The sequence below is a fragment of the Scleropages formosus genome, chromosome 3 (genome assembly GCF_900964775.1).
Source record: "Scleropages formosus chromosome 3, fSclFor1.1, whole genome shotgun sequence".
Classification (NCBI taxonomy): domain Eukaryota; kingdom Metazoa; phylum Chordata; class Actinopteri; order Osteoglossiformes; family Osteoglossidae; genus Scleropages; species Scleropages formosus.
In genome coordinates this window covers 34,818,859-34,831,163 of record NC_041808.1, presented here as the reverse complement: position 1 = coordinate 34,831,163, position 12,305 = coordinate 34,818,859, and positions in this window count along the sequence as shown.

The following is a 12,305-nucleotide window of genomic DNA, read 5'->3' as shown; positions in this document are numbered from 1 at the left end:
TCTCTGTCACAGCAGCAGGGGGCATCCAAAGGATTAAGTATCCTGCTGCAGAGTACAACCTGTAAATGTTTGGTTGTCCATCTCTATATGGCTTTTACTTTGGCTACCCTCCTGTGATTAAGGTAGTACATTCTAGAAGTGTTTGTTTCAGCAGACACTGGTTTATTTTTTTAATGCGCTCAAAAGCTTTATCCCATATATTTTGCAAACTGTCAATAGTGATGTACAGACACAACTCTGGGGGGAATTCTGGTTGTATTCCTATTGAAATTCAGGTTCTATTTTTCTGCAGAGACCAACATGAAGGGGCCATGGCAAAGTAAGGTGCAGGGTGTTTGTATATGGACAGAGGACTTAGACCCGGCTGATTATTGGTTTAGAATAAAACTGTTCCAGTCCTTCAGTGGTCTGGTGTCCAGCCTGGGGTGCCCCCTGCTTAGCCTAGTAGCCTGTGTTTCTGGGGTAGGCTCAAGATTGCCTTGATCCTTCCTTGGGATAAGTGGTTATTGACATTGAGTTACACTTCATCAGTGGTTACAGCAGTCTGCCTGGATTAGATAGAGGGATATCCCTTCTTCTAATGCTGGAGATTTGATGTATCAATGCAATTAGCACAGCTGATGTGTGTTGCATTTTGAAATGTATTTCCATTGTTAAAACTAAAAAATGATTAAAGTAAGCATGATGTAAGACTGACTTTCATTGAGGAAATCCAGTTCTGGGATGCGTCCAGTAATTTTCAATTACGAAACTTCTATAGCACCTCCATTCGTACATGGTAGACAGCGGCTGGCATGGTGCTGGGGGGGGTGGCGGAGTGCTAGCCATAAGCAGCAGTCAGCTGTTATATGATTCCCCCCGACTGGCTGACTAGTGCAGACCCCATTCTAATAGGGGTTTGCCTCTTCTATAACTCTCAGGTCATTTCTGCTCCACTGCCTGCAAGGCTCGCCAATCTGCTGCTGTCGTGGGCTACGTGATGCCTGCAAAGGCAACATCTATGCCAAGGATTTACCCCAGCTCTGGCCTCACTGTTTCAGCATGCTGGTAGTTCCAGCTGAACTAAATGAAAGAGACAGAGCAACTGGTTGTTTCTGGTGTTATAATGTAACAACAATAATGTTAAAGCACTGCTCAGACTGTAGACGTCTACTTTTTTTATGATTTCTAATGATCTCTATCACTCCCTGCTAGTGTATCACAAAACTAAAATATGAATTTATACATTTATAAATGGAGTCCACTCTAACTTTGTCCCCAGATGAAGGTGAGGTACACAGGGCATAATGTGGCGGCTTTGTAGGTCCCTTCGAACTGTCGTTCCCATTTGCCTGCCCCCCACCACCTTTGCTGCAGTAAATACGTTTACATAGTGCAAGAGACCCTCGAGCAATAAAGAATGAAAGAGGAACCTTATGAGATTAGCCATGCATAGCAGTGAGAGCAAGAGAAGCATTCATCTGAAAGCAGATCCAGACAAGACCCAGGCTGTAAGGGCTGTGGTTATACAACTCCAGTAGGCTCTAACCCATGCAGGGATGGGCCTGGTAAGAGCTGGGTCATGGAGCACTGCTTCAGCATTGCACAAGCCCACTTGCCACATGCTAATCAAGAGTTACCATATAGAATGAGGACTACATCTACAACATGCATGGTGGTGGTGTAACTGAGTCATGGGGCTAGTCGTGGCTGGATTGTTTTTGGCTGTGTATCCATTCCAGTTACGTTAGTTATTCATTTAGTTTGCATATTTCCTTAAAGCACCTGACAATGTTAAGCTACTATTGTTGCAGTGATATACATCTGTTAGAAGTTTATGAGCCCTTTGAAATCATCAGAATTTCTGCATGAATGCCTGATGTGATTTGATCTTGTACATCATAATAAAGATAGTGTTACTGAACAAACACACCTAGCATTTTTTTTTTTTTTTTATTTCCTTACCTTTGTTTAAACCATTTGTTCAATAATCAAGGTCCTCGATGGAACAAGTATGTGGAACCTCCTTTATTTGCAATAACCTGAACCAAACATTTTCTGTAACTGCTGATTACCTCCAGAACCCACTGTGCAGGTCTATTTTGACCAGTTCCTCTGTACAAAGCTGTTTTAGTTCCTGTGCATTTTTGAGATTGAATGCCTGAGTGGTGTGCTTCAGATCATGGCACAACATTTCAGTGGCATTGAGATCAGTACTCTGATTTAGCCATTCAGAGAATATGCAGTTTCTTCTGTTTGACCCACACTGTTGCTGATTTACATTGTCTTTGATAATTGTCTTTAACTCAAATTTAAGTTTTACATCACTGATAGATGCCCTACATTTTTCTGTAGAATTTCCTGATACCATTTGGAATTCATTGGTCCTTTATTGATTTCAAACCTTCTAGACCTTGAAGTAGCAAGGCAGCCCCACATCATTGCACTCCTTCCACTATGGTTTACACTTGGAATGAGGTTTTGGTAATGGTATTTACTTTTTTTGGTTTCTCCAAACATTATGCTGTGTATATTTACCAAAATGTTCAACATTTGTCTGACAGACCATTGTTATAGTGGTGCTGTGGAACATCCAGGTGATCTTTAGTAAACTTGTGGCAAACGGCAATGGTTTCTTCTTTGGTAACCTCATATAAACTGCTTTTTGTGGTAGATTCAGGAACACAGATGTTATGAAATGGGAGAGATGCTTGTAGATCCTTAACGGTCACCCTAGGGTATTTTTTTTTGTTACTTTTCTTAAGATTGTCCAGGATGCCCTTGCAGTGATCTTTGTAAGATGCCAACTCCAAGGGAAAGTAGCAACAGTGCTATATTTCTTCAGTTTGCAGATTCTCTGCCTGACTGTGGAGGACCAAGTCTTTTGAATTCCTTTTGTAACCCTTTTCAGTCAGAAGAGCTTAAACAACTCTTCTTCTGAGGTTCTCTGAAATCTCTTTTGATTGACCCATATTGCACTTTAACAGAATTCTGTTGTGAAGAGCAGGTAACCAAAACTGTTTTTTATGCAGCAGGGCTGGTGAAAGGGATACCTCTATTAATTGGAACACCCGACTGATTGATTACAATACCTGGCTTCACTTACCCTCTTTTCAAAGTTTCATTATCCTGGAGGTTCACCCACTTTTTTAAGTAAATGGCAGTGATTGTTTGATCCATTTATTCAATAAAGGTATGGCAGTGTAAAACGTTTTGTTTGAATAAGACTCTTTGTTATTCTGACTTAGATGATCAGATCTCATTTTAGAAACCATGCAGAAATCTATATAGTTTCAAAGGGTTCACACAGGTTTTCTGTACTGCACAATTGCAGAATGATAAAGTACATACTGTATGTTATCTCTATCACAGATTCAATGAGTTTCTAGAAATACTGTCTATGAACTGAGAATGCCTTTTTGTCTGATTGGACTTGTTTTCATTCAGAAATGTTCATTCTGTGAACATTAATTAATTTATTATAAATAAATATTGTCACAGAGAGCGTGTGTTCCACTAGTGTATGGATGAGTGACCCATTGTAAGTAGTGTCTAGCAGTGTAAGTCACCTTGGTGAATAAGGTGTGTGGGCTAGTAACACTACATAGTGTTCATTGTAAGTTGCTTTGGAGAAAAGCATCTGCTAAGCAAACAAATGTAAATATAAATTGCTAATTTAAGTAACTGGTTTTAGTTGTCAAAGTACATAATTTCATTGATGTTAAATTATCTATGAATATTTATTTGCTGAGACCAGGAAAAAGGATTTTGTCTTAAGTCTGTCTACTACTGACCACTGTATTGAGAGCATCTTTCTGCAATCCTTGTTAGAAGCATTAGCATGTTTCACTTATGTGAAAAGTGGCAGCTGCACAGGGTATCTGATCTTTCTGTAATATTCTTCCATAAAAAAAATAAATGGGACACTCATTGGCAGTATGTTTGCATGCATTAACCAAGAATTAGAGGTGTCAGAGATGTAAAACATACAGAATGACAACAGCTCATCGACCACAGGAATAGCTACACATAACACATAATAGGAGATCAGGTGACAAACTGACATAGTATCACCGGTGGAAGTAAAGACTTTTTTTTTTTTTTTTTAAAAGCTTGGCAAGGTTGCTGCATTGTCTAGGTGATATGTAACTCATGATTGAGGTGTCAGGGTGTCTGTTTATCAGTGTATGGAAACTTGGAAAATGCCTGTGCTGTTTCATCTTTCTAGGGCTAATAAAATGTATATTTTTTACTGCTTAGAGATGCTATTTCATTATTATATTTGTTTTTATATTTATGAAGAAAGATTAAAAAAAATGAAAAAGCTTCGTTTGCCTATCATTCTATCTAATGCAAAGCTAAAAATAAAATATAAAGGATGCAGAAGCTTGCTTTGATAGGCATGGAGTTGCACAAGTTTGCTCTTTCTGTGTAAATTTTGCACACAAATAGGGTTAATGTTTTGCTAAGGATACGAGCACCTTGTGTCAATAGAAAAAAGGCCGCTCGGACCTTTGGCACAGGTTTGCATTTTCCACTGGCGTTCCCTCTCACCCCACCCCACTCCGTACCACCTGGTTGGGTCTCGTCCACCTGCTTCTCTCCTGTGTAATTCAAGATCTTACAATGCCATGGAATCTGCTTCGATGACTTTGGCTATTCTTGCCAGAAACAGAAGGGAAGTAAATGTCATTTAAACTGACTAATTACCACATTTTCTGTAATGTAATTCACATCATCATGCTTCAGCACTGAAACCATCAGAAGATCATCACTGCAGCTGGATATGGACATGGACAAGCACCATAGAATAAGTCAGGCAGGTTCACTAGCTCCTCTATATAAATGAAGAACTCTGAAGTGAGGGAATCGTGTTTGGCGTGCACTGCTAAAAGGGGAAAGAGAACAACATTTGTGGAAGTGATGAGTGTATTTTTGAAGTTCCGTCCTCTTCATCGTACTCGCGGTTCTCAATGAGGGCGATGGATTCAGCGCCATAGTAACAGTACCCACTGATGAATGTTCAGATATGTACTGTATGTGTTGTTTACAGGCAGCTTTAGACTATTTAAAAGTGGGGCTAATGCAGAGAAGGAAACGTAATATCTACCTGCGAGAGAGAAATGAGGCCACTCTTAATGAGCCAAGCAGCTGCAGGGATCAGAGTCTCAGTGAAGCTGAGCGGTTGAACTGTGTTCGCTACTTTACTTGCTTTTCACTTTCTACCTCGCATCAGACCAGTGTCCTGCTTAAGAAACAGAAATATAGTAGCACAGCAATGTTAGTGTTATATCACAAATGTTTTGCCGTGAAGCTCATTACAGATTGAGGTGCCGTACTGGACACGTTGCCCCATCATGGTGGTGGGGCTTTTACAACTTGTGTGTCTGATTTGCTGACTGTGTGTGTGTGTATGTATGTGTATGACAGAGAGAGACGGTAACAGTCTCCAGTGTTGCTCAAGGGCTGTGCTTTTACCCTTGTCACCAGGACAACCTGCTTTCCTCCAGGACGTCAATCTAGTAAGGCATTAACCCATGTGACCACCTATGAAGGAAATGTTTCTATTAATAATCATAGTACACTGAGGCTTGTAATGCTGGTTGGTGGGTATAAAGAAGTGTATTAATCCCCAAGAAAATTGGACAAGTCTACAGCAGTACAGGATATAAAAACAGTGAGAGAGGACACAAAGATACTACTGAAGAAAATATAACATTTAGATAAGTATGTAACAGAAAAGTGTGGATAATGAATGAAATGGAAAACTAAAAATAGTCCAGACATCTCATTACCACTCAGGCACTGGTTTGGTTTCTGTCATAATGACTCACAAATTCTGACTCTTATTGAGTGGAACAAATCAGCTTAGCGATTTTTTTGCATGGCAGAAAAATGTATTGAACATTGTTAGACTACTTAGTATTCGTTGTAAGTCGCTTTGGAGAAAAGCGTCTGCTAAATGAATAAACAGTACCTGGATGCTTGTCTCAAATGGAAAAAAATGTTTAGGTAGTCTGTGTCTCAGCTGTCCCTCCTGTGCCCTTTTTCCTATAACGAACATTTGTTTCAAAATATTGGCTTTGGACTCCCAAACAAGTTAATTACAGCACTAATTAGTAGTAAGAAGTCAGCCGTTCAGCTGAAGTTAAAGAAGGGTCCTTTATCCATATGTGTAATGCTTCGGCATTCATTAGCTATACTGCTTCAGCATTGTATGGGCACGGTGGCGCAACAGGCCTGGCCGGGTCCTGCTCTCTGGCAGGTCTGGGGTCCAAATCCCATTTGGGATGCCTTGCGACGGACTGGCGTCCCCTCCTGGGTGTGTCCTCTCCCCCTCCAGCCCTGTGCCTTGCTGGGTTACAGTTACATTTATATTCATTTAGCAGACACTTTTCTCCAAAGTGACATACATCTCAGCAAAAGTTCAATTTATGCATTACATTGAGAGAAGGAGACATAGCTGCAGACATGAAAGTCTCAAGCAAACCTAGTTTGTTCCCTACCACTTGCTGCACCGCGGTTCATCGTTAGGCTCCGGGTTAGGCTCCGATTCGCCGCGACCCCACTTATGAGATTAGCCATGCATAGCAGTGAGAGCAAGCGGTTTCAGTTAATGTGTGTGTATGCTTCATTATTATAGCTATACTGCTTTGAAGTAAAGTCCTTACAGTGATCATATGTCCATAGTTACAGTGGCACATATGACTTTTTTCCAGGGCTATTAAAAGCTGCTGATATCAGGGGAAACTTGAAGGAAGTGTGATTCCACAGCTGTCTTACACAGAAGCAAACAGAGGTCCCCAGTGGCTCACAGAGGAGGCAATGACTGGACAGTAAACAGTAACAGTGAAGATATTCATACACAGAAAATGCACTTTAAAGACTGGGTCCATGAGGCTGGGATGATTACGTGGGATGGAGAATATAGGAAAGTTTTGCTCTCGGTCTTTACCGCCTTCTGTTGCCTGTTCTTCACTGTCTTGTTACATGTTGCTTTTGAGAAAGGAACTTTTCAAAGTAGTCAGGACAGCGGAGCCCAGGCCGCATAATTCCAAACTAGAGCTGTGTTATTCCAGTATTGTTTTTGTTTGTTGGGAGAGTGTGCGGAGAGGCATCCATACTCACAAGTCCCACTCTGGGATTTCCAACACCACATCCCACCAGTAGCGCCAGCTGCAGGGCAGGGCTTCCAGCTGCCAGCTTTCTGTCATCACACAGTGACTGTTGGAAATCTACTTCTTTTTTCCTCTGGACGGTTTTCGTGTTTTTAGCAGTTGAGTGAATCATCGGTCACAAGTTACCCAGTCATTCCACAACAACGAAGGAACTAGATGTCTTTGTGTACTGGACAATTCAACTCCAGTAATAGATTAGCTTAATTTACTCGTTATTGTCAAGTCAGGACTACAGTGGTCCAGAGCCTATCGGAAAAGCACCAGGAGTTAGGCTAGTCAGGATCCACCCTGAACAAGATGCCAGCCAGTTGCAGAGATTACGTAATGCTACATGTAATTATAAGATAAATAGCAGTTTGTGTTTCCCCCAAATACATCTTTTCGCTAATCTGTATTCTGAACTGTAACGGTCAACATGCATTAAATTTCAAGAATATGACAGTGTATGTGGTACAAATACCACCAGAAAACATTTTCAAAGCAAAAAAGTATGTGACCCTAAGTAGGTATTAAGTGAAAGAAATAAGAACTTGGATCACACAATGTTTTGTTAAAATTCAACATTGAAGTTTCACGTTGAATGTCAAAGGCTGACGGAATTGTTACAGAGGACCCCATGTGCAACATTACTGGACACACATGTTACAAAAGTGGAGTTAACTGGAGATCAGGTCTGAGCCTTGTGAAACTGCTGCGATGTGGTAAACTTCAAATAAAACACTGCAATGACCTCATGGTGCCAAACAGCCAGGTTCCCAGCCTCAGGGAAGCGACCAGGCCAAGACAATAAGCTGAGGAGCAACATCATTGTCTGTGGCAGACTTGCACCTCTGCTACTCATGCGGTAGTGCTATTAGGACCCACTGATAGCCACTCAACTTGTCCTTGGGGTTTAAAAGAGACCTCCTTTGTAGAGACATAATTACAAAAGTGCTTTTACTTATTGAAAGCATGCAAATGGTGTCAGACTTTGTAGGGAGAGCTGGAGTTACTTTTTCCTAAATGCTAGTGGCTTGGGATACAGACAGCCTTGTAGTATCTCTGGTGCCCATGACCTCATGTTTAATTAATTTAATTAACCGATTATTTGCTAAGCAGATGATGTCATCAGAGAGGACTTGCACTGGTTATAATTCTTTCACAGCACGCATTTGCGTAGATAGGCACTTCAGGAGACCATTGAAGTTAAGTAGCAGTCTTAGGGGTATAATAGAAGTCATTTGCATGGGCTCTGAACCTGTATCAATCTGCTCCCCAGGTGAAGTATTGCTGGTGAATGGTGTAGCTTTGAATTTGGATTTTAAATGAAAATATCTCAGATAGCTCTTCTCAGAGCAGGCAAAGACATGATTGGTTTTGTAGAATGAATTCACGTTTGGGTAAAATATTCTGACATCAATGTCCTGTAAAAATAGAAAGAATTGTTTTAATTTTAGGGTACTGGCTCGAAGAATCCATGTTACCATTTTGGAGTGATTTACATGTACATGTACATTTACATTTATTCATTTAGCAGATGCTTTTCTCCAAAGCGACGTACATCTCATAGAAAATACAATGTGTTCATTACATTAGCAGAAAGGGAGACATAGTTGCAGACGTGATTCTTAAATAAACTTAGTTTGTTTCTTTCCACTTTACTCACTGATGTTTATCGCTCAAGTAGGTGCACAAAACTCAAGATAGATGAATCCTGATCACCTTCCTACATGTTTTTTTTTTTTTTTTTTTTGAAAATTCCCAGATTTGTGATTTTCTGGGAGTGATTCTCCCAGAATAATGGAAAAAAAATTCCTTTTCGAAGTAGGCAAAGTCCGCTCTAGAGCATCAGCTCACATCCAAGTGTAGTGGTTCCAAACACTAGTTGTCACCTAGCATTCTGTGCATTCATCTACTGAGACACCAGCTGTTTTACTATATATCTCAGAGTGAGTTAAGCAATGTGTGACAGAAACACAGAAGAAGCACAGGTTTTGGGTGGAGCAATGGGGAAAGGTCAAAAAAGGAAACTTGTTGCATAACACTTTGGACCTGAGAAAGGTGCGTCCACAGAAATTAGTCCTTCAGTGAGAAATTAAGTCACCTGTATCACAGCTTGCTACAGAGGCAAGCAATAAGGGTAAGTCTGCAGCTTTATGATCCGTTCTGACCTTCAGACCTCCAAAACTTAGTCTTTGTGTTTTCATCGCAATCTGCTGTTTGTGATAAATAACATGACACACTTCTCATCCAGTTTTCATTGATTCCACAGTCAGGATATCAGGCATAATCTTTCACAAATATGTAAAATTAGATTAACTGAGGTATTATTATTAGCATGAAATTTATTTAGAAATTAAATAAAAATGCAACAAAATTAAAATAATAGGCAAAATGGTTTCAAATTGGGCACACGAGGAAAAACGATTGCAGATACAGTTTACTGGGGAAGACGGAGGAGAAAAGTTGACTGGGAATGATGGTGGAAAAATGGAACAATGATGCTGAGCAAATGCTGGCAACAGTACTGAATATCTGACCGTGCCGGTTATATAAGCTTTGTGGTACAATAGAGTAACAGTGGTCCAATTGACAGCACAGTGGCCATTCCAGGCTGTAGCAAGTGCAAAGCATCCCAGTAATGTTTCTGAAACTTTAGGGGTGGCAGAGTTGAGAATCCCATGGTAACGTCTCAGCAGATATGTCAGCCATCTCTCAGCAGATTTGGTGTTGATAAGTCTCAGTGTGGGGTGAGGTATATCTTTACAAGTATGGTTGTGTAGCTGGATTTATTTTAAGCTGAGCTATGATATTCTTTTTGTTCCTGGGTTATTCACATTTTGCTCAGCTTGGCAGATGGCAGAAAATTAGAGCTCTTGCTGCAGCAACTGAAAATCAAAGGTATGATAATTTGCAGTGGAATGTAGGTGGGTGGTATTGGAAATCTGAAGGTGGAGACCGCCACTCTGCATGCTATTGGTACTTGATCCCAGTCAGTCAATATTTCTGTCACATCATCTCCAATGCCAGCTACAGAGGTCTGGGTGGCGAGGGTAATGGTGCTTTCACCATATGACGCATTCCTTTCACACTGCAGTCTGACCCTGGATTTGGACAGATAATCTCTGAATCGACTAATATTTACAACAGAGGTAAATCTCTGCTTCTGGGAAAGGGATGATGTCGCCTCGCCTCCTTAGAAAATAATCCCCAAAATTGGCACAATCTGCTACAGTTATTTGGAGTGGCATCACAAGGGCCCAGAGGACTCTGGGGAAACTGGGGAAGATCCAAGAAGTGAAGACATTCCCCCTTAATTGTCCAGGTGCAGGAAAGGTTTTGAAGTTACCCTTGTAATCTTTTTGCATTTACACAACAGGTTACTGTAAGGAAGGTTTGCGGGAACTGTTGCTCAGAGCATGGGACAGTGAAGATCCTAAATCTTTCTAGCTATATAATATAACTGACTAGAATATCTTTTATTCTTCACTTGCCATAAATAGGAAGTTTCCAAAGCCAGTCATAAATTATTTGATGAAGTCCAGAAACAAACAAGGGTTATAAGGACTAAAGGTAAAACAAGTGAAGTGGGCATTAATTAGTTGAGGTCCTGTGAAAAACATCCTTCCTTATCTCTGGAAACATCGATAGTCACTTGTGCTCATCGTCTTCTCTTACCTGCTTACAAAATTAGCTGTAGAAAACTTAGCTGCTCCCTTCAGTGTTCCTGCCCATCTAATCTGGCCAAGACATTAACGTTTCACTGGATATCCTGTCTAGGATCACCAAAGTCCTACTTTTAACATGGCTTGGATTCTGAGTCAAAGGGAAGTGAAAGGAAATGTGAATGAAACTTGTCCTTAAAGCCCTGCTTAAAACACTGCAGCCGTTGTTTTAGAGTGATCCTGTCTTTTGTTTATAAGGTTTACAGAGAGGTGCCTCTCGGCCGAATATTTCCAGCATATTCAGTTTATGGAATTCTGAGATAACATAATAGGAATGACCTTATACCCCTGAAAGGCTGTCTGAGGTTACATCAAATGTAGTTTTGCATTAGAAAATATAAATAAAAATTGTTGTTCATATGCAGAATAAATTTACAATGAAAAGATACAACAGGAAATAGCTCCATCCATAAGTTCAGTTTCCTCTCATATAATTAATTTATTGTCACCAGAAAGAGCACAATGTCCACCCTATAATTCCGGTTCTGAAGGGTAAAGGAGCTTTTTAATCTCCCACAGGACAAGGCAGAAAATTGTCCTCTGCAGGTTATAATCTCTTCAGTGAGGGCAGGTGTCTGTAGTGACTAGACCATGTAGGACTCTCACTCATTTTATGAAGAAAGAAGAATTTTTGTTGAAACTATAAAAATAATGTTTTCATTTAAATTATGTTGCTGATTTTGTCCAAACAACCCAGCGAGCCTTACTGTGCAACTACAACATGCAGCAATCATATTTATTACTTGAGCGTATAAGAGTGCAAAGCACTGGTATTCAGTGTAGTATCTAATGTGAATTTTGTTAAAGTTTGGAGGCATACATTTCTGCCTTTGATAATTAGTCACTATGCGTCATTGTTAATTGTATTACAAAAAGGTTAAAACTGTACTACTGCGTGCAGAGTTCGATAATGAAACGTTCCACATAGAGATTTGTGTTTTTGATGGTTCTGAGTTTTCCTACTGCATACTGGAATGTTCTGTCATCCAAGCAGAACTGTATTCATCTGTAGGAGAATGATAATAATGCTGTAAAGAGATTTTTGAGATGGAGATGTTCAACAGAAGCTGCCTTTCTCTGCCCCAAAATGAGTTCCGCTGAGCCTGAATTTCCTTTTTGTTTTCATGGTTGATCAGACAACCAGAAAACAAAAAGAAAAAAATTAAGATATCACCAAATGTCTATTGAAGTTAAGGAGGTCCTTTAATCTGTCGAGGCTATGGGATTAATTAGAGGATTAGGGTATCTCTTTTCCTTGGAGGACTGGGCTCAGCTTGGCAGATGATTGGATCCCTTAATCCCATTGCAGGGGAATTAAATGTAGATGGGGAAGCAGATCTGTTCTCTTGTGCTTTAGTGCTCTCCTGAGATACCCCTTCTCCAGACCTTGATACCCCAGATCCCTTTACACTAACTGCACCACTAGCCAAAATGAGATTGAATT